Source organism: Phascolarctos cinereus, unplaced genomic scaffold, assembly GCF_003287225.1.
Source record: "Phascolarctos cinereus isolate Bilbo 61053 unplaced genomic scaffold, phaCin_HiC Scaffold_2;HRSCAF=192, whole genome shotgun sequence".
Lineage (NCBI taxonomy): Eukaryota > Metazoa > Chordata > Mammalia > Diprotodontia > Phascolarctidae > Phascolarctos > Phascolarctos cinereus.
This window is the reverse complement of record NW_027555625.1, coordinates 170,539,018-170,561,555: the sequence shown is the minus strand read 5'-3', so window position 1 is coordinate 170,561,555 and position 22,538 is coordinate 170,539,018. Positions and strand designations below refer to the sequence as shown.

The following is a 22,538-nucleotide window of genomic DNA, read 5'->3' as shown; positions in this document are numbered from 1 at the left end:
GATGATCTCTTATAGAACCTTCCCAGCTCTATAACCTTTACAACATCAATATCACCTCTATAACTTATGGAAAATAAGTTGAGGAAAATTATTATTAAAAATAATAATTAAAAACAGGAGCCCCTCTGCCTTGATATCAAGGAAAACAAAATATAATCAAACTTTTTTTTTGACCATTTTGTTAGACTATACTTAATTTGCTTGCTATTCCTAGTTCGTTTCATTTTTTTCTTTATATATCACACTTTATAAGAAGTTTATTGCTGCTTCATCTTGGACAGGAAATGCTCAGCATGATGTACTTTGACTTTGATGTCAAATATAGCCAGCGGTGGAAATCTTTCAGTTTCCCAGGGAAGCGACATCAATCCTAGGAGTGAATCTTTTAGCCAAATATGTTAGCTCAATAGGAAGATGCTGTCAAGTGACGTTCACAAGTCTCAGTATTCCAGTTATGAAAAAACAAAACAAAACAGTATCATTCTTTCCTTTACAAATACAATGAGAGGTGAATGTAAACTGAATCCTGAACGTTCTCTTGCACTCCTCTCCTCTCCCAGCTCAAGTAAGACTGGACTGTGTCATACCCCAAAATCTTGTGGAACTGATAGTTGATGTGGTAAGGATCCTTATCCTATTCCTTGGTAATCGGAAAAACTTACAGGCAACCACTAAAGGCACTTTATTTACAGTCCAGAGAAGTCAGGCAAGGGGCTGGTCTGGTCCGAAACATTTACTTCACCTTTCCTTCCTCCTCTCCCCTCTTGTCACCTTTAGTGTCCTATTCTGACCTGCTTACCTGAAGATCCATTCCATGTTCTCAAAAAATCCGTACCCTCAGAGGATCCTGAGATAGAATGATTGCTTCTTTATCTTGAGCATTTTCTCCTTCTCTCTCTTTGACGTATTATTTCACACTTTGCTAACACAGTCTTGTCTTAGCTAGGGTTTTGTTTTCTTCAGTTACTATAATATTTTTACTAGTTTTTTTTTTAATCTACCAGGCTTGTGATTTCATTGTCATAGGTAACTCCTGGTGAGGAAACTCCCCGTTAATAATGCAGGTTGGCACCTTCTGTGCAACTTACAGTCTTAGAGAATTGTCTGAGACATCCAAAGTTTAATTGATTTGCCCAGTCACAGAGATCATGGTAATAATAATAATGAAAATGATGATGATAATAATAGTCATGTTCATAGAACTCTTTCCTCTCCAACATTGTGAAGTAGGTAATTTAACTACCCATGGTCCTTGTTTTCCTTTCTTTTATCTTTTAAAAAAAAATTTTAAAGGTTGCATTTGCTTGTCTTACTTGAACGTGAAGTTCAGGGACTACTCATGGGCCAATCCTACTCTGATCCCTATGGGATCTTTGACCTGTCCTGTTTGTAACCTGGATCAGTTTGCCCCTCCTTACACGACCTGATAGCTGCTTTTCTTCCCCTCTGCCCCATACCCCCCCCCCAATCCTGAGGGCTCACAATATTAATGCTGAACTTAGTATGGAAACTGGTAGGCTTAGCCCACCCACTGCATCTCAGAACTACTGAGCTGAAGAGACCTGTTACTCCTACCCTCTCCAGTGATCACAGGCCTGTGCTGCCTGTGCTGCCTGTGCTACCTGTGCATTTGAAAACCCTGTTTTTCAGATGAAGAAAAGGTCATATTTAGAAAAGTTCAGGGATTTGACCAGGCTCATGTAGCTATTAAGTGTCAAAGACCATGGTTTCTGCTTCCAAGACTTCCCTCTGTAGATTATTAGATACTGGGAAAAAAGTTATTGGATATCTCTAGCATAGTCTTCATTTTTTAGTATTTTTATTTGTTCATTTTGTTTTGAACATGGGTAGCAGTTTCTGACTTCAGAAGAGCCTAAATGGCTCCTATTTAGGGACCATAGAAGAATGGCAGTTCAGGTACATAGGACTGATCTCTTTCATCCTGAGTATAAAAGACCAGAGAGTACCTCACTGAATGGCAAGCTCTCCTCAGAAAGCAGGAGAATTTTCCTCTTTTGTGCCATCTTTGTATAGAGTGATTCTTTTAGAATTTTATGTGAGTTGTTGCAATAAAATAGCATCACATTGTGAACTATAAATTCTTTTAGGCTTTCCAAAAAATAAACATGGAATTTGCCAAAGGAATATCTTTGCTAATGAAGACTAGACTTAATTTGCATCCACAGATTCAAACTCAGAAATGACTTTTTAAAAATTGTCTTTAAATATCTGGGACTTGCATTCTTCATCGAATTCCAGATTACTTACATGAATAATCTTCTGTTTATTTTTCCTCTCTTATTATTCCAAAAGATGGAATAAAATGATTATAATTGGTTTTTTTGATGGTTATTATTTTTAGGGTTAGATGAAGAGGGCCAGTTTGGTAGTAAGAAAATCTGTGTATTTCTATCCACCAAATAAAAACTTTAGTAAAATTGAGTGGCAGGGATTTAAGATGTTGTCTCACAAACTTCACCAGACTGTTTAGCTCACAAGTATTAGGCTAATTAAATTGTTTCATATTTATCTATTATTTTTCACCGAGGTAGATGCTAAACCACTTACCTTTTTCCTTCCCCTTCCCCCTCAGCTGCACAAAGAAATCAGCTCGGTTAGTTTAGGATAGAATAAAGAAGCAGGACACAGGAACACTTACTTCACAGAAGATTAAGCTGAAGCAAAGGATAATACCATTTTCAGTTAAAATTGCCTGGGGAAATTAGGTAGACAGGGTATAATTACCTGGGTTGGCATTCAGCCAGGTTTCTAGAGCAAAGACCCTACCCTCTTTGAAAATGCTGTGGGATCTTAAATGACCAGAAGCAGCCGGAGACTCTCTGTGTGTGTGTGTGTGTGTGTGTGTGTGTGTGTGTGTGTGTGTGTGTGATCCTAGATGTCTTTCAGTTTTTAGTTTCCTCGAACTGCTATTTTAAGCCAAATGATGTGATATGAGCAATACAAACAAATAAGACCTTGTAAAACCCAGAGACAAAAAAAACTATTATGTAACCACATCAATCCAAATTGAGGAGACACTGGAAAAGGCTTCATTTTTATTCTTTTGGTAATTTTTTTTAAAGTCACCAATGAGAAACTGATATAAGAATAAAACTGGAGAACACAAAGAACCTGGCTGAAATTAACCACCAGCATTCTCCTTCCCCCTCCCCTCCACATTTTACAGAGAAGGTTCCCATATGTAGGTGTCCTAACTGATTTCTTAGTGCCAACTAAGGTAGCTGGACAAATGTCATCTTTCACTTAGGCCATTCTGACCCTGCTTCTTATGGAGATGAGTCATTTAAAGTAAATATACTTTTAATGCAAATGTCAAGATTTAGTATTCTGCTTACTTCACCCCTTTCTGGGACATTTTATAAAGACTGATAAACGAATACATGTGACCTCATTCTTACTTCTAATGTTGTTGACAAAAAGGGCCCAGTAATATGTTGCCATATTCTGTGGCTAGAAGGAGTTAGTAGAGGTGTTCAAGGTACAACACAGCTAAATACAAATTCAGATAATTGCATTGCAGTTACATAAAAATAAAATAAAACCTTTTTCTTTGTCTAGGGAAAGGCTAATTTTCTTATGCAAAATTGAGAAAAGCAATGGCTTCTCTGTGTTTGTAGACTTTCTTTTAAACTGCATTTCATTTCTTGGGCTTTGAATTTCAAGGGATAGGAATAGGGACTATTCCAGTGATATAAAAAACTCCCTTTGCTAATACGGTTTGGCATTTGCTCAATCTTATGAATATTGCTTTTTGTGGCTCTTCAGTCATGTTAGTAGTATCTTTGTGACCCCATTTGGGATTTTCTTGACAGAGATGCCGAAGTGGTTTGCATTACCATCCCCAGATAATTTCACAGATGAGGAAACTGAGTCAAACAGGGTTAAATGACTTGCCCAGGGTCACACAGCTAGTAAGTGTCTGAGGCCAGATTTGAAATCACAAAGATGAGCCTTCCTGACTCCAGGCCTGGCACTCTTATCCACTGCACCATCTAGCTGCCCCAGAATATTGTTGAGAGAACTAATATTAATAAGTCGCTCACCCAGGATCACAAAGTCAGTATGTAATCAGATGGTTGAATTTGAATCCATGTCTTCTTGGCTTAAAGGCAGAAATTAGGAAGAAAAAGAAATCCTGTTTTCTTTTTCTTGCCACATAAAGAGAGATTACGACATTGTTGGTGTAACCAGGGGCTGGCTCAAGCAGGCCCTATCAGCATTCTTGGCTGATGTAGCTCCTCACATGGAGAAGCTGGGAAGCCTACTTCTGGGACAGTGGGGATGACCGTAAGGAGAAGGGCCTTGGAGAGATTGGAGCATGGGTAGACATTCAGTAACTGGTTCTGATCTGTTAGCCGTTTGGTTGAGAAGAGCCTTTTTTAATTGGCTGCAGAGCAGGAGCTTCAAAAATGACTAAGTCAGATTTGCCTGACTCTCTATACATCATGTGAGGAATCCTTTGATCAGAGTATCTGATGAGAGACAACACTGTAAGGGGAGAGGTGTTGAAGCCTTCTCTGATCTAAGGCTATCCATGTGACCCTGGGGAATATTCCTTGGTTATTGGACTCTGTGTACATTGTTCTTCTCTGTTCCAGGTGAAAGGCTAGCAATGCAAAAAGAAGAAGGAAAGGAGCTTGAGCAGATTTCAGTAGAGAAAGAGAACCCCAACCCCTGGGACTGCCCAAGGAACCTGAGGGGATGATGTAGCCTGCCTGCTTCTGAGAGTGAACATACTGTGCTACATCAGCATTAGAGGAATGTCTTTATGTTATTTTCCCCTTCCCTTATCAGAGGAACTTATGGGCTTGAATATGGAGGAGTCCATCCTAAATTCCTGGTACAAACATAGAACTAAGTCCTCTGTGGTTACTACCGGCTAGAAGGCACATTTTCCGCAGCTGGGGAGCAAAGCAACTAAAGTGAAAGAGACTGCTTATTGCTCCCCAGAAAGATTTTATAATTTTTCTGACATGTATCACATGTCCTTGAGAAAATAAGAGTGATCTCTGAGATCACACATCGCAGAACACTCAGTAAGGAGATCTCTGTGGGGCATCTGGGTACCCAAAGAGATGTGCTTTGAAAGTGCTATTTTAGAGGTAGGGGATGTGAACCATGAGGGATGTTAAATGAATTGTTCAAAGTTAAACAGTGAGTCAGTGAGAAAGCCCAGAATAGAACATAATTTTCCTGATTTCAAGCCTTGGGGGTGAAACTGTTAAGCTGACATGTTTTGGTTTTCTTGAGTGTACTGAATTAATCTTTTACTTTTTAGACTGAAAAACACAAACTACAGGGTATCCCCAAAATCTTAATGCAGTTTTAAGCTATTAAAGCTTAAAACTGCATTAAGACTTTTGTATCATCCTGCATACCATGTCCACAACCACCCTCCATGCTATTTTAAAGTTTTCTAATAAAGCAAATAAAGCCTATCTCTATTTTTTTAATCCTATTATTATGGTACACAGTCACCACTAGTAGGCACTGTTGTCCTGTTAGATGGGTGAATAGGTTTCTCTATTCAATACCTTTTACTTTTTCTAAACAAAATATTTTAAAATGATAGTATGGACAGATATGAAGCAGATAGAAAGTAAATTTGATATGATAGTGATAAGGAGTACTTCAAAGCACATGTTTGCTAATTCATTAATAAACTTTGTATTAGTACTAGTTAACAGTGGCAGTGCAGGGTTTTTTGTCTTATTTTCCTCATTGCTTTATATCCAAAACTTCTAGGCCTGTTCATAATCAGGCAAGGCCCCTGTAGGTTAGTCTTGCCATATTGAGGCATCATATAGCTGGGTAGGTATGGTAACCTTTCAGCTCATTAAATCACTCTGTTTAAGGTTGCTTTTCTCTTAACTTGTCTGTTCACAGCAAGGAAAAATTGTGACGCCTTTCTATTTATTTTTCACCTAAATGAAATTCAACTTAACTGAGGGATGAGAGGTTAGGTCTAGCCTTTCTTCCATGCCATGTTTGGCTGTTTCAGCTAGTTGTGAAGGATGGGATTCCCTCTGACCCATTTGGGATTCTCCAGAGCTCTTGCAGGCTACTCTATACATAGTTTTGTTAAAGGTAAGTTTTGCTTGCTACCTTCCTCCTCCCCTACAGTTCCTTGAGTCTGTTCTTGTGGAACATTTTGGAAACCGGCTATCCATTTGCCTCTTTAAATATCATAACATACTTAAGTACTCATCTAGAACCAAGCTTTCATTGCAGCACCTACTTCCTTCTGTAATATAGTTCACAACTGCCCCAATAAAATTATCATTCATTTCTTTTTAAAAATGGAAATTTATTTTTATTTATGTTGTTAAATATTTCCCAATTACATGTGCATTTAAAAATCATTTAAAATTTTATGAGTTTCAAATTCTCTCCTTCCCTCCCACTTGGACCTGCTTGAGAAGGCAAGCAATTTGATATTGATGATACATATGAAGTCATGAAAATATATTTCCATATTAGCTATGTTGTAAAAGAAAACACAAAGTAAAATAAGAAAAAAGAAAGTAAAAAGTGTATGCTTCAATCTGCATTCAGAGTTCATCAGTTCTGTCTCTGGAAGGTGGATTACATTTTTAATCATGAGTCCTTTTGAATTGTCTTACATCATCTTCTTGATCAGAGTAGCTAAATCTTTCATAGTTGATCGTCCTTACAGTATTGTTGTTACTGTGTACAGTGTTCTCTTTATTCTTCTCACTTCACTTTGCATGAGTTCATGTAAGTCTTCCCTGGTTTTTCTGAAAACCATCCTTCTTGGCAGTTCCTGTAGCATCAGATTTCTTATTCCATCACAATCATATACCACAGCTTGTTCACCATTCCCCAATTGATGGGCATGGCTTCGATTTCCAATTCTTTACTACCACTGAAAGAGCTGCTATAAATATTTTCATACGTATAGGTCCTTTCCTCTTTTCTTTGGGATACAGACTTAGTAGTGGTATTGCTGGGTCAAAGGGTATGCACAGTTTTATGTGCCCTAGCCACGCTGTCCCCAAAATGTTCTTGTTCCCTGTGGTACCCCATTCACCGGGTGTGCCTGCTCTTCCTTTCCCACAGCCGCACCCCGGCATCACTTCTGGTCAGTACCGGTAGGCCTGACTTCTGGAAAAAGGAGGTTAGGCGGGAAATGTCTTTCAGTCGTCTACTACTCAATCATCTGCTGCTTGTTAGATGAATGTTTGTGAGATAAAAGTTCCTGAAGTGAAGTTTCTTGAGGCCTAGTCTACTTCCTGACAGAGCTACTCCAGGGCCTGCAGTTTGTTGATTAAATAGAAATAGCCTGGTGTCTAACACTTCACTCAGGCCAAACCTCAGCTTTGGAGGCTCTGTCTTTTCTGAGGTGCTCTCAAATTATGTTAGGACAACCACTTTACCCCTTTATTTTTGCTGCTCTACATTCATTCTGTGGTGATTTTCTGTGTTTGTGGAGGAAATCTGGAAAACTTGGAAATTTTTGACCTACTCTGCCATTTCCTCGGAATGTTCCCCCTTTGGATGTAGTTCCAAATTGTTCTCCAGAATGATTGAACTAATTAACAGTTCCAGTAACAGTACATTAGTGTCACGGTTTTTCCACATCCCCTCCAGCTATTTGTCATTTTTCTTTTTCATCATGTTAGCCAATCTGATAGGTGTGAGGAGGGGGTACCTCAGAGTTGTTTTAATTTGCATTTCTCTGATCATTAGTGATTTAAAGCATTTTTTCATGTGACTATTGATAGCTTTGATTTCTTCAGCCTGTTGACATCCTTTGACTGTATATCAAATGGGGAATGGCTCTTCTTTTTTATAATTTTGGCTCAGTTTCCTATATATTTGAGAATTGAGGACTTTATCAGAAAAACTTGCTGTAAACATTTTTTCTCACTTGTTTTCCTTCTAATTTTGGCTACATTCGTTTGTGCAAAAGTTTTTTAATTTTGTGTACTGTAATCAAAATTGTCTTTTTACTTCCCATGATTCTCTCTACCTTTTGTTTGATCATACGCTTTTCCCTTACCAATAAATCTGACAGGCACATTTTGCCATGTTTCCGTAATTTACTTAAGACATCACCCTGTATGTCCAAATCATATGTGTATTTTGACCTTACCATGACATGTGGTGTGAGATATAGTTCTGTGCCTAGTTTCTGCCAAAAATGCTTCCCAGTTTTCCCAGCGATCTTTGTCAATTGTTGAGTTCTTACCCTAAAAGCTTGGATCTCTGGGTTTATCAAAAACTAGATTACTATGGTCATTTGCTGTAGTATATTATATACCATTTTTCACCATTGTATATCTTGGTCACTCACAGATTGTTTTGATGCTTACTGCTTTGTACCATAGTTTGAAATCTGAAACTGCTAGGCTGCCTCCTTCACATTTTTTTTCCATTGATTCCCTCTATATTCTTGATCTTTTTTAAAGATGAATTTTGTGATTGTTTGTCTAGCTCTAGTCTGATATGACATTTAATAAGTCAGTTAACTTAGTTAGAATAGTCATTTTATTATGTTAGCTTGTCCTACCCATGAGTGATTAATATTTCTTGAATTGTTTACATCTGTCTATATTGGTGTGAAATGTTTTGTCACTGACTTCACATAGTCCCTGGGTTTTACTTGGCAGATAGATTCATAAGTATTTTACATTGTCTGTAGTCATTTTAAATGGAATTTCTCTTTATATCCTTTGCTATTAGGTTTTGTTGTCAATATATAGAAATACTGATCATTTATGTAAGTTTTTTTCACATTATGCAGTTTTACTGAAGTTAATTGTTTCACTGGTTTTTCAGTTGATTTTCTAGAGTTCTGTAAGTATACCATCATATTTGCAAAGAGTGGTAGTTTTGTTTCCTCATTATCTATTTTGTTTCCTTCGATTTTCTTTTTCTTGTCTTATTGCTAAAGCTGGGCTTTCTCATACAATATTGAATGGTAGTGGTGATAATAGGCATCCTTAACTTAACCTTGATCTTATTGGGAAGGCTTTAATTTTGTCCTCTTTACAGATAATGCTTGCTATTGGTTTTAGGTGGATACGACTTATCATTTTAAGAAAGGCTCCATTTGCTCCTATGCTTTCAAGTGTTTTGAATAGTAATGGGTGTTGCATTTTGTCAAAAGCTATTTCTGAATCTGTTGCTATAATCATATGATTTTTATTGTTTTTGTTACTGATGTGGTCAATGATGCTTACCATTATCCCAATATTGAACCAGCCCTGCATTCCTGATATAAATTCCACCTTGTCATGGCGTAGGATCTTTGTGATATATTACTGTAATCTCCTTGCTAGTATTTTATTTAAACTTTTTGCATCAATATTCATTAAGGAAATTGGTGTAAAGTTTCCTTCCACCTGGTTTAGGTATCAGCACCATATTTGTGTCATAAAAGGAATGTTGTAGGATCCTTCTTTACCTATTTTTTAGATAGTTTATATAGAATTGGGATTAATTATTCCTGAAATGTTTGGTAGAATTCACTTGTGAATCCATCTGGTCCTGGGGATTTTTTTTAGGGGGCTCATTGATGGCTATTTCAATTTCTTTTTCTAAGATAGGATTATTTAAGTATTCTATTTCCTCTTCTTTTAATCTAAGCAGTTTATATTTTAGTAAATTTTCATCCATTTCACTCAGATGGTCAGTTTTATAAAGCATATAATAGGGCAAAGTAATGCCTAATAATTTCTTTAATTTCATCTTCACTGGTAGTACATTTGCCCTTATCATTTTTGATACTAGTAATTTGGTTTTCTTCTTCCCCTTTTAAATTAAATTAAGCAGTGGTTTATCTGTTTTTTTCCATGAAACCAACTCCTAGTTTTATTTATTGGTTCAATGTTTTTTTTTTAATTTTCAGTTTTATTAATCTCTCCTTTGATTTGTTTTTTTGACTCATTCTCTAGGATTAAATTATTTAGTTTATGAGTAATTTTGAGTCTGTGCTTCCATGGGCTTTTATTAAATGTAATTTTTGATTGCATTATGAACTGAAAACAGTGCATGCAATATCTCTGCTTTTCTGTATTTGGTTGTAAGGTTTTTATTCCCTGATACGTGGTTAATTTTTGTGAAGTTGCCATGTACAGATGACAAAAAGGTATATTCCTTTATATTCCCACATATAACTTTTATAAGATTCTATTCATCTCTTTATTTCTTATTTATTTTATGGTTAGATTTATCTAGCTCTGGAAGGAGAAAGTTAAGGGCCCCCACTGGTATAGTTTTGCTATTTCCTTCTGTAATTCATTTAATTTTTCCTTTAAGAATGTGGATGCTATGCCATTTGGTGTGTATGTGTTTAGTATTGATAGAATTCCATTATCTGTGGTTCCTTTTAGCAAGATGCAGTTTCCCTGCTTATCCCTTTTAATTAGGTCATTTCTGCTTTTGCTTTGACTGAGATCATGATTGTTACCCCCTGCCTTTTCTCCATCAGCTGGAGCATAATACATTCTGCTCCGTTTCTCTCTCTTTGTTTCAAGTGTATTTCTTGTAAATATCATATTGTTGGGTTCTGGTTTCTAAGCCATTTGCTCTCTGCTTCTGTTTTATGGGTGAGTTCATCCCATTCACAGTTATGTTTACTAATTATGCATTTCCCTCTATCCTGTTTTCTTCTATTCATCCTCCTCTCTTCTTCTTATTGTTCTTCTCTCTCTCTCTCTCTCTCTCTCTCTCTCTCTCTCTCTCTCTCTCTCACCCCCTCTCCCTCCTCCTCCCCCCAACTCTCCCTTTCTCCTGTTCTTCCTTCTAAGTCTGTTTTTCTTTTGATCACTTCCTTCTTTTATCTGCCCTCTTTATCACCCCTGCCCCTAATTTTCCCTTATCCTCTTCTCTTACTTTTCTGTTGAGTAAAGATAGATTTCTATTACCAAGTGAGTTTTTTCCCTTTTTGAAACAATTTAGATGTGAGTGAGGTTTAAGCTTCTCCCACTCCAAACATGTTTCCTTTCACTGTAAAAAGCTCTTCCTTGCATGCCTCTTTGTGTGAAGTAGTTTCCCTCATTCTTCTTCTCCTTTCCCACTTCTCCCAGAACATGCGTTCTTTTCATCTATCAACTCACTCCCATACCCTCTTTCTGTATAGAATCCTTCTAACTGTCCCAATAATGATAAAATTCTTAGAAGATACACATATCATCTACCTGTATAAATAGGTAAACAATTTAAACTCGAGTCTCTCATGATTTCTCTTTTGTGTTTACCTTTTTATGCTTCTCTTGGGTCTTATATTTGAAAAATCAAATTTTCTATTCCACTTTGATCTTTTCATCATTAATGCTTGAAAGTCTTCTATTTCCCTACATATCCATTTTTCCTCTTGAAGGACTATACTCAGTTTTGCTGGATAGGCTATTCTTGGTTGAAACCTCAACTCTTTTGCCTTCCTGAATTCCAAGCTTTTTTAATGTGGTAGCTGCTTACTCTTGTGTGATTCTAACTCTGGCTTCATGGTATTTGAATGTTTTTTTTTCTGGCTTCTTGAAGTATTCTCTCTTTGACCTGGGAGTTCTTTAATTTGGCTATAATATTGCTGGGACTTTTAATTTTAGTATCTCTTTTAAGAGATGTTTGGTAGATTCTTTCAATTTCTATTTGACTCTCTGGTTCTAGGATATCAGAGCAGTTTTTCTAAAATCATTGAGCTCATCATTTTTTTATAGCACAATAGCATTCCATCACAATAGTATACCACAACTTGTTCAGCCATTGCCCAATTGATGGGCATTCCTGCACTTTCTAGCTCTTTGCCACCACAAAGAGAACTGCTATAAACATTTTAGAACTTATAGGTTCTTTTCCTTTGTCTTTAATGGTGTTTGGAAATAGCTCAAGTATTGCTGGGTCAAAGCATATAGGTAGTTTAATAACCCTTAGAGCTCATTGATCTTAGAAAAACATGGGAAGACTTGCATGAAACAATGAAGAGTGAAATGAGCAGAACCAAGACAACACTGTATATAGTATGGTAATACTGTTTTAGGAAGGACTTTGTCCTTCTTAATAGACAGTATTCTGTATTAATATAATATATGTTATATGTATAGTATTAATTATATTATTATGTTAGTATTATTATATATGTATGTATATATATCTAAATAGTATTAATATAATATACAGTATTCTATTATAAATACCCAAATTAACTCTAAAGGACTTGTGAAGAAAGACACTATTTCCATCCAGAGAAAGGACTGATAAATAGAAGTATGTATGGAATAATTTTACATATATATGCCTATTTTTGTCTAATGGTAGCCATCTCTAGAGTATGGGGGGAAGAAAAAAGGGAAAAAAAAGAAATTTACAAGATAATTTTGTTGTAGTTTTGAAAGGAATAGCAAATTATGCATAATAGATTTGCAATTTCATGTGCAATCATCTTTTTATTGTACTGTGTTATGGAAGTGCTTGTTTTATTCCATAAATTAAAAATAAAATTTAAAACAAATTAAAAAATTCATTATTGCCTGATATATGCAAGGCAATGTTCTGTAAGATATAAACAGTAATTTTTATACAACTTTTCATCACAAATTATTGCTGACAGTTAGTTGGTACAGGGGAGAGAATGCTGGGGAAAATCGCTGAACTGTTTTGACTGGCTCCAGTACGAATTTATGTTACATAACCTCAACTGGGCCTTCACTTCTGCCAGGCAATCCTTTTTCCAATCCCAAATTAATTCACTATGCTCTTCACTACATTGGCTTTTTTAGATCTCTTCATCTCTTTTCAAGCCTCGCATCACCCCTCCCAACCTCTCTGTGCTGAGACCCTTGCTATATATTATTTCTGAAAAAAAATGAGACCATTCGTCACAAGTTCTGTCTTCTTTCTTTTTCACCTCATATCATCCAGATGCCTTCTGCCATAGCCTGCTTCTTCACCCCTGTCTCAAATGAAAAGATGACACTTCTTCTTGCCATGGCAAACTCCTCTATATTCACAAGTAACCTCTTTACATTCTGTCTTCTTTAGTGGAATGCCCCCTCAATCAAACCTAATCTCTCACTTATCTTAAATTTATTATTTATTAACTTCCTCCTTACTGTCTACAAACATGCTTGCCTTTCCCCATCTTCCAAAAGCCTTCACCTAATCTATTTCAACTACCTCATCCTGTATCTCTTTTCCCCTTTGTGGCTGACCTCCTTGGAAAGGCATTTCTACAATATGTTCCACCACTGCTTTTCTTCTCACTTCTTAACTTTCTATAGTCTGGCTTCTAACCTCATCATTTAGCAGGAACTTCTCTCTCCAAAGTTAACAGATGACCTCTTAATTGACAAATCTAATGGCCTTTTCTCAATCTTTAGCCTTCTTGTCTTCTCTAAAACCTTTGACACTGTCCATAACCGTCTTCTCCTTGTTATTCTGTTCTGTTCTTCGTTCTCTTCTATGTTTTCATGACACCACAGTCTCCTGGTTCTCCTTCTACCTACCTAAATGTGCCTTCTCAATTTCCTCTGCTGGATCTTTATCCAGGACATTCCTTTTAACTATCAGTCACCCACAGGGCTTTTTTCTTGGGCCTTTTTCTCTTCTCCCTATTTCATTTGGTGATCTCATCAATTCCCAAGGATTCAGTTATCATCTATTGCTGATGATTCACAGATGTACTTGTCCAGCCTTTACCTCTTTGTTGACCTTGTCTCCATTTCCAATTTCCTGTTTGATATATCAAACTAGATATCCTGTAGACATCTTAAACTGAATATGTCCAAAACTAACTGAAACTTCCCCTCCCCCCTTAAACCCTTCCTTCACTCCAGGCCATCTTCCACTCAGCTGTCAAAATGATCTTCTTAAAGCATAGGTCTAATCACATCTCCTTATTTACCCCCCTTCTTCCTCCCTTCCCATTCAGTAACTTCAGTTGTTCCTTGTTACCTCAAGGATCAATTATAAAATCCTGCATTTGGCACTGAAAGCCCTTCATAACCTGGCCAGTCTTCTTATACCTTACATCCATATGTACTCTACAATAGAGGGGGCACTAACTTCCTTGCTGTTTCCCAAACAAAAATCCGTTTTCTGACTCTAGGCATTTCACTGGCTATCACCCCTTGCCTGGAATGCTCTTTCTCACTATCTCTGCCTCCTGGTTTCCTTTTAAGCCCCAGCTAAAATTGCATCTTCTATAGGAACCCTTTCCTGATCCTTTTAATTCTAATGTCTTTCCTCTGTTGATTGTTTCTAATTTATCCTGTATATAGTTGCTTGCATGTTATTCCCCCCCTCCCTTAGACTGTGAGCTCCTTAAAATCAGGGACTCTACCTTTCTTTGTGTCCTCTGTGCTTAGCTCATAGTAAGTGATTAATAAATGTTTATTGACTGATAGGGCTCAGGAAGACCTGAGTAATTTGGACCTCATATGCTTAAGAGCTGTGTGACACTGGGCAAGTCACTTAACCTCTATTTGCTTCAGTTTCCTTAGTTATAAAACAGGAATAATAATAGTACCTGCCTCTCAGGTTGTTCTGAGGGCAAAATGAACATTATATGTAGAAATGCTTTGCAAGCTTTAAAATACTATGTAAATATTAGTTATCATTACTATCATCTTCATCATTATTATGTCAGAGTCTATATACACAGACCTAACATCTATATGTCATCATCAGAAGAATACATTTTTTGAGCCCTGGTATTATTCCAAGGATTGATACAATAATCAGAATGTCATTTCTGAGACATCTATAGGGCTTTTCCATTGAAAGAGAATTCCTTCTCCTGTTCGGGCCCTATACAGGAGGACATTCTCCGTAACATTTGTGGACCAGTTTCAAGATGTTTTATCTGGAGACATTTGGTCAACACATTCCAAATATAGAAAACTACAGCAAAACAATTTTAAGCATTAACAAAAAGTACAATTTCTCCTATTTTTTATTTTGTATCTTTATCACCCCCAAAATGTATCTTCATGACCACAGATCTTGGCTAGATTGATTATTGGGTAATGTAGGAGGAAAAATAATGATTAATTTTTAAACAAAATTTATGTGGTTTATAAGACTTTACACAGTCTCTGTTCCAGTGAAACTGACCTAAGTGGACACTCAGTCCACTAAGTCCGCACTGAATCCTAAACCAAATTTAGGATTGCAGTTAGATAGAAATTTAAAGGAAAAGGTAAATGGATATATTTCTGAACATGTGTTTGGCAGTGACAGTAATGGTAATTAAAGCTGACATTTACGTAGCACTTTTAAGGTTTGTGAAATGATTTATTCGCAGATTTTCATATGATCCTCACAACAGTGTGGTTAGGTATCACAAAATCACAGAATTTGAAAGTTGAAAAGAAAGGGACCTTAGTGGCCATTTAGTCTGACCCATGCATGTAAGAAAATAATATATATGTGGTTTTCTTAATTTTATAGATGAGGGAATTAAGTTGGAAGTGGCTAAAGTCTTTGACCATGGTTATGCAACTAGTAAGAATCAGAAGCTAGATTTGTTCCTTGATATGTTCTTAATATGCCAACATTTTTTCCACTATACCACATCATCTGCCTGTGGCAATCAGGAAAGCATAAGAACGTGATTAAGATCTTCTCTGAGAATTCCTCTCTTCTCATCTTTTTAACTGTAGTTACCCAAAGGAGATATTGTAGGTGCTGTTCCATTCCAAACATCTGTTTTATGGTTGCTTGCAACTTTAGCCAATATAATCTGAAGCCTTTTTACAAGGATAAAAATATAAGTGTATTCTGTAAGACAGGAAATTCAAGAATTTTCAGAATTGACAAATTTGAAAAAGCATGAGAAGATATAGATGTACTGTGTGTGATCAAATGTTATTGTACTGGTGGAATGTAGAAGATATTTTAGTTTTTAAAAATTAATTTGATATAATTTTACAAACTTTTATTTTTAAAGAATTTTACTAGGTGCTGAAGGGATATATAGTACTCATCAATCTAATTCATAATTTCTCAAGTTATATAAGGATAAGCTGTGGGATTATTTTAGACAATTTTTTATTTGATTTTATTATTGACAAATCTACTCAGTGTAGAATTTTTTAAAAAATTAATACATCTATATGCAACCCTGGAAATTGTTTCTTTCTTGAATATTCATCCAGATTTGAATCATTTCTAGGTTTTTTCTCCTTCTTCTTTTCCTCCCTTTCATTTAATGGCCAATAATAGCCCCAGCCCAAGCCTCTGTGGCTCATTGTTTAGGTTTTTAAGGCTTAGAGTGAGTATAAATAGCAATTGTTTTCCGTTCTGGTCAGAAACTCTGAGGGTTTTTCTTTACACAAAATGAGACCTGAGGAAAGACCTTAATTTAGAAAGGCCAAGGTCACCTACTGCATCCTGGACCATTACCAGTTGTCATGACCTTTGTCTTGACACTGGATTCCAGTGACTCTGGAGGAGAGAGGGAGACTGATGACTTTGTGCAGCTCTGACTCACACAAACCCAAATCATGAGCAAGTCAAGACATCAGCCTTATGATGTCATTGGTTGTCTTCAACAGCCATGTCTGGCTAGTGTTAACTTATGATAGAGTACTAACACTAAGCCATAATGTTTCAATCTTTTTATCTGTTTGGTTAAATAGAGTGCCCAGGAACATAATGTCAAAAATCACAAGAGATAGTTTGAATCCCAGTTCTGCCAAATACTACATGTATGGCATTAGGCAAAGTGCTTAACAATTTGTTGTATAAATTGTTTTCCTGGTTCTTTCCCATTCACTGTGCATCACTTCATAGAAGTCTTTTCCAAGTTTCTTTGAAACAGTAGTGTTTGCCATTTCTTATAGCACAATACTCATCTGTTACATTTCGTATTCCATAATTTGGTTCTTCCCCAATTGATGGATATTCCCTTAGTTTTATTTAATAGAGTCAGTGTCATTTTCATATTCATATACTGTTATCATTCCATTCTGACATTAGAGTCATAAATATGCTATCATCTTATACTTCTGGAAGGTTAATTATGCATTTTTCCTGGATGCTCTAGTGTGATGATGGTTCATTGATATGGGGACTTCTTCTAGATTGCAACCAATCCTTGTCCCTCCATCATGTTTTATTCATCTGTGTCCTCCCATAGGTCAATTACCCAGTAATCCAGGGGCCTTCCATTACAGCTATTAAAATTTTATGAATACCAGTAATCAGTCTTTTTCTTGTCCCTCTCTAATATATATGACTGATTCCCCTTTTTTTTCAGTTATAAATTTCTTTGAATATATTCCTCTCATTGCTTCTCATGCAGTTATTGGTTATAAATGTGTTTCAGCCTATTCCAACCCATCCTGCAAGATTCCATTGCCCTTTTAAGGATCCTTGATTTTAATTCTGTGGACATTGTAGTCATACCACAGCACTGGAAGAACTTTATTAAAAAGTGGTCTTCTGTCTCAGGGTGAAGCTTGAGATCATGAAAAATGCTGTTCAGTTTTCTAAAGGTAAAATGTGCTGCTGTCCCGTTCCATTCTGGGGCTATTCAAGATGGATATGGTGATCGACCATCTCTTTAGTTTATCCAACTATATGGCATAGTCTGGACGATAGGCGTTTTCCATTTGCTTGTTTTCTGGGTGGATATTTAGGAGTCTATGGAATGTTCTTCTCATTTCTAGCACCACATCTCCTATAATTGTGCCTTTTTTTGCGAGGCAGTAGGGTGAAGTAACTTGCCTAGAGTCACACAGCTAGTAAGTGTCATGTGTCTGAGGTCAGATTTAAACTCAGGTCTTCCTGAATCCAGGGCCAGGGCTCTATCCACTGCGCCACCTAGCTGCCCCTGTGCCCTTCTTTTTACTGGCACAACCACAACATTGGATCAGGTCCTTACCACTTCTCGCTTGGACTTTTTCAATAGCTTTCTAATAAGTCTTTCTGCTGTATCTCTCACCACTACAATGTATCTTTCACATTACTGCTAACATGACTTATTTAAAGTGTAAGTCTGACCATATTACCCTCATGTCCATTGTACATCTCTCTTGATACATTTTTCAAAAATTTTGTATGATTTGGCATACATGTAAAAAATAAAGTTTTGGAAGAGAGCCTTTAAGGTGGGGTCAAATGCTTTTTTTTAAAGTCAGAAAACTAAGAAATACCCCACTGTGCTTTATAGTAGGATTATTACTAGGATAGTAGAATATTGTAGTAGTAAGAAATAGTAGAATTATTCTCTATGTTTCAGTCAGTTGTGTGACTGTAAATATTTGGTCTGCTATAGAGATTTGGGTTTATGTGAGCCTGACTGTTTCCTTCTCTGATCTCCATCAAGGATGCTTTCCATCTATGTATATATTATGTAAAAATAGTGTATATAGGAAAGCAATTGTGCTAGTCAGTGTTTGCTCTTTTGTTCTTTTTTGATAATAATGTTGAAGGCTTTTGCTTTGTTTTGTTCTTGTTTTTCCACAAATGTAATATCTTCTCTTCTTTCAAATAATTTGAGAACTGATTCTTGAATGCCTTCAAAATTGGATGGCCTCTAGCACAGAGCTTCTCTATGTAACCTTTGTCTGGTCCAGCTGTTATTCCCATCTTTTCTGTAATACTATTCCCATGACATGACAGTCATATGAAAATTCAATATGCTACAAAGTTGAAAGTCATTATTTACAGTGCCGCCTCAGTATCTGAGACAAGAAATGTTGATAATGAAGAGGATTCTCTTAATGGGATCAAAAATTTAGATTTGGAAGGTACCTTTGAAGTGATCACATCCAAACGTCCTCAATTTACAGATGAGGAAATTGAGACCCAGAGAGTTCTTTGGTCAAGGTCACAGAGGTAAAAAATGCTAAAGCTAGGGTTTGAACTGAAGCCTATTCCTGCTTCACTGTTCTCACACAGTATGTGGAACAGCAGATGATGCTGTCTAGTACTGCCTATGTAAATTGTATTAGCTGACCTCTTGCCAAAATATTCCTACCCACCACTGAAAGAATCCCCCCCTAGCCTCTTGAATAGCAGACTGATAGAACCTCTCCAGGCTTGCATTCTACTTGTAGATTTTTTGAGAATCCAGGGTTATTGCCTTGCTATGATTAGACATGGGATTTTTGTGAACTTAGGAAATTTATGAGGAAAGTAAGGACCTAGAAAAAGAGAGTTTTCAGAAACTTTTCAAATTTTAAACTATCCACTAGAGGATAGCTCTCAAACTCATTATTTCATAATTTCTTCAGAGTTCTTCCTTATTGGTATTTTGGAATGATTTGGTAAAGCTATCCAGATATCTGGTAGATACTCTCTCTCCCCCCTCCCCCCAAATCATTCAAGAAAAAAAAAGAACTCCTGTTTGGCATTTAAGGTCTTCATAATCCAGTTCAAGCCCACCTTTTTAATCTTACTACCTATCACTCTCCTTCATACTCTCTAGAGTCCAGTCACACTGGTTTATTTGCTGTTCCTCACATATGGAATATCCTTGCCTGTTTGTGAGTCTATCCCCCAAGTTGGAAATATATTCCTGCCTCCCCTTCACATCTTGGAATCACTTACTCCCTTCAAAGTACAGCTCAAGTGCTTTCTCCTTCATGAAAACTTTTCTGAACCCCCCCGTAGTAGTACATCCCGCCTTCACATTACTTTATTTTTACTATGTTTGTATCTTAAACATATCATCCCCCGCCAACTTGTGCTGTTTAATTTTTACCTTTGTATCACCATTTCCTAACAGAGAGTATAGTATATCATTAAGCACTTCATAAATGTTTACTAATGTATTGATCATGTAGTCCAGGGTTCTTAACCTTTTTTTTGTGGTATAGACCCCTTTGGCAACCTGGGGAAGCCTATCCTTATGACAATAATGTCTTTACATACATAAAATGAAACAATAGAAATATATTGGAGTATTATAAAATACTTTAAAAACAATTTAATGGACCTCAGGTTAAGAACATTTGATCTAGTCCAATGCTTTCATTTTTTACAAATAAATAAATTGAGACCCAGAGAAGTTGAGCTGACTTTTCCTGAGGCCGCACCTTTAGTCAGTGACAGAACCAGGTTGTGAGCCCAGGTCCTTAGACTATAAATTCCATTACACTATACTTAGATTTCTGGCCTTGGTCTCACTTTACCTTTAGATTTCTAATTTGGCAAGGCATCTCAGTACAGTATGTATTGATGAACTAAGTTTCACTTGGACTTAGGTTTCAGCTCTACTGTTCAGTTATGATAATCTCCTCAATACTAGACTGCCTTTTTATCCAAATAAAGTATACTTTCCAGTAAGAGATATAATGGAATTCTTTGGGCATTACCAGGAAAATCATTTGGAACTATGGAAAAAAGCTAGCATCTTAACTTCTTACTTGAGTTTTCAGATTTTACTACCACCCTTACTGATTTTCTAAGTTGTTATGCCTCAATTTGATTTCCAGATAACCTGTTCCCTTCTCCTCCTTCTTGAAAGCACCATTATTAGTGTTCTGTGTTTTTTAAATTAAGAGTATATTGATAGTAATTTTAATTTGAGAATTGTTTGGAGAGTTTTATTATAATGCTTGATAGAACTGAAGATATCTTCAAATGCTCTTTTTGTTGGGAATCACCAATTTCTAAGTGCTAGTACATAGCTACTAGTTGTTTCAGTAGATAGAATGCTGGATGTAGAGTCAGGAAATTTTGAATTCAAATATAGCATCAGACATTTACTAGCTGTGTGATCTTAGTTAACTTGCCTCAATTTTTTCATCTATAAAATGGTAATAATAATAGCACCAACCTGCAAGGATGGTTGTGTGAAGGTCAGATGAGATAATATTTGTAAAGCATTAGCATAGTGCCTGCTGTGTAGTAGATTCTATCTACATGTTAGCTATTATTAAAGTGCTTTGCAAACCACCAATGCTAGCCATTAGTGATGTGATACAAAATCCAGTGGCAAATTGTGTATTTTTTTGGTTTGCTTCAGCTCTCATTGATAAGGCACAGTTACATATCTTTGTTTTTAGGAAGTTTTTATTTGGTTCCTCATGACAAACTCGTCAAGAAACTAGGATTGTAAACTCCTAGATGTCACGTCATCCCATCTATTAAAGTATTCCCATTCTAGCTCTCTGTACAGCCTGCTGTGATTCATTAGGCATAAGTGCAGAATAAGTCAATGAGAATTAACTAACAAGTTTTGCAAATGCAAGATCATGTAGAGGGCATCATGCATACAGGAAACAAAGGATTAAGGGTCTTCTTCAGGTTCAATATGAACCAACTATATGATATTGCGACTTAAGAATCATCAAGGTGGAGAAATTAATTTTCTTTATATTCTATATTTTTTTAGACCTTTGAGTATGAAGTGTGAGTTTCCATGTTTACTGTCAGATGTTTAGTACCTACAGAATTCCTGTAGGAGAGGAAAAAATGATTATTAAAGTTTCAGGAAATAGCTTCTCTGAGGAAAGGTCAAAGAAATGATATTTACTTGGAATAGAATAGAATAGAGACTCTCGAAATATATATGGTAGTATTCCTTAAATATATGAAATGATATATCAAAATACATAGTCATGAGTATTAGCTGTATGATTGTGGGCAAGTCACTAATCCTCTTTACTGCCTCAGTTTTCTCATCTATGCAATAGGGATAATAATAGAACCTACTTCACAGGTTGTTATGAGGATCTATTGAGGCAATGTTTGTACGGCATTTATTAACCCAATGACTTATTCCCATTTCATAGTTGAGGAAACTGAGGGAGTTAAGTTAAGTGACTTGGCCAGGGTTACACAGGTAATAAGTGCTGAGGCTGGATTTGAAGTCAGGACTTCCTGAGTCCAGGCCCAGTGCTCTGACCACTGTACCACCTAGCCAGAGATCACCATTAGGGAGAATACCTTAATTGCCTGGCTGCATTTATTGGTATCCATTCTTGTGCCTGACCTTTGCTCAAAACCTAAACCTGCCCAATTAACTTTACTATAGGTACTAATTGAGAGTTTCAAACCAACAAAAAAAATCTGTTGTGAACAGGAAATAGACTTACATGTCAGGAACTTGGAGTAAGCCTCAAATAAGACTTGTGTGGTACCTTTTTTGCCTTTCTTTGTATCTCCAGCACTTAGTACAACACCTGGCACAAGTAAATGTTTAATGAATAGATGCTTATTGAGTATCTATTTTGTATAATTGTATTGAATTGAAGAACTATTTGTTTTGAGAGCTGTGAGATACTAACATACATTGCTAGGTGATAGGGTATCTCCATTTTAAGGATATGGGCATATGGTGGCCTCTCTGAGACAGACAGTACTCAGCACCTTTTCCAACGACTTTTCAATGTATTCAATTCCCTTTATTCCTTTTTCCTACTTTTCTCCAAAATGCAGAAGTGGAATTTTCCATAGAGCACACTCTTCCATGCTTTCTTTCCCATTTACCTGAGGTTGAAACATGTGGAGTGGATTTTGAAACCTGAAACTCAAGAAAACAGAAGTCCAACATCAAACTGGAACTCATATGAACTCTGCTCTTAAATTTCTTTACAAAT

At 36.4% G+C, this 22,538-nt stretch overlaps 1 protein-coding gene across 7 annotated transcripts in view; it reads left to right on the top strand.

Annotated features, from left to right (window-relative positions):
- Window positions 1-22,538, top strand: part of PLCB4 (phospholipase C beta 4) — a 461,946-nt gene that overhangs the window by 140,847 nt on the left and 298,561 nt on the right. The window lies entirely within an intron of this gene.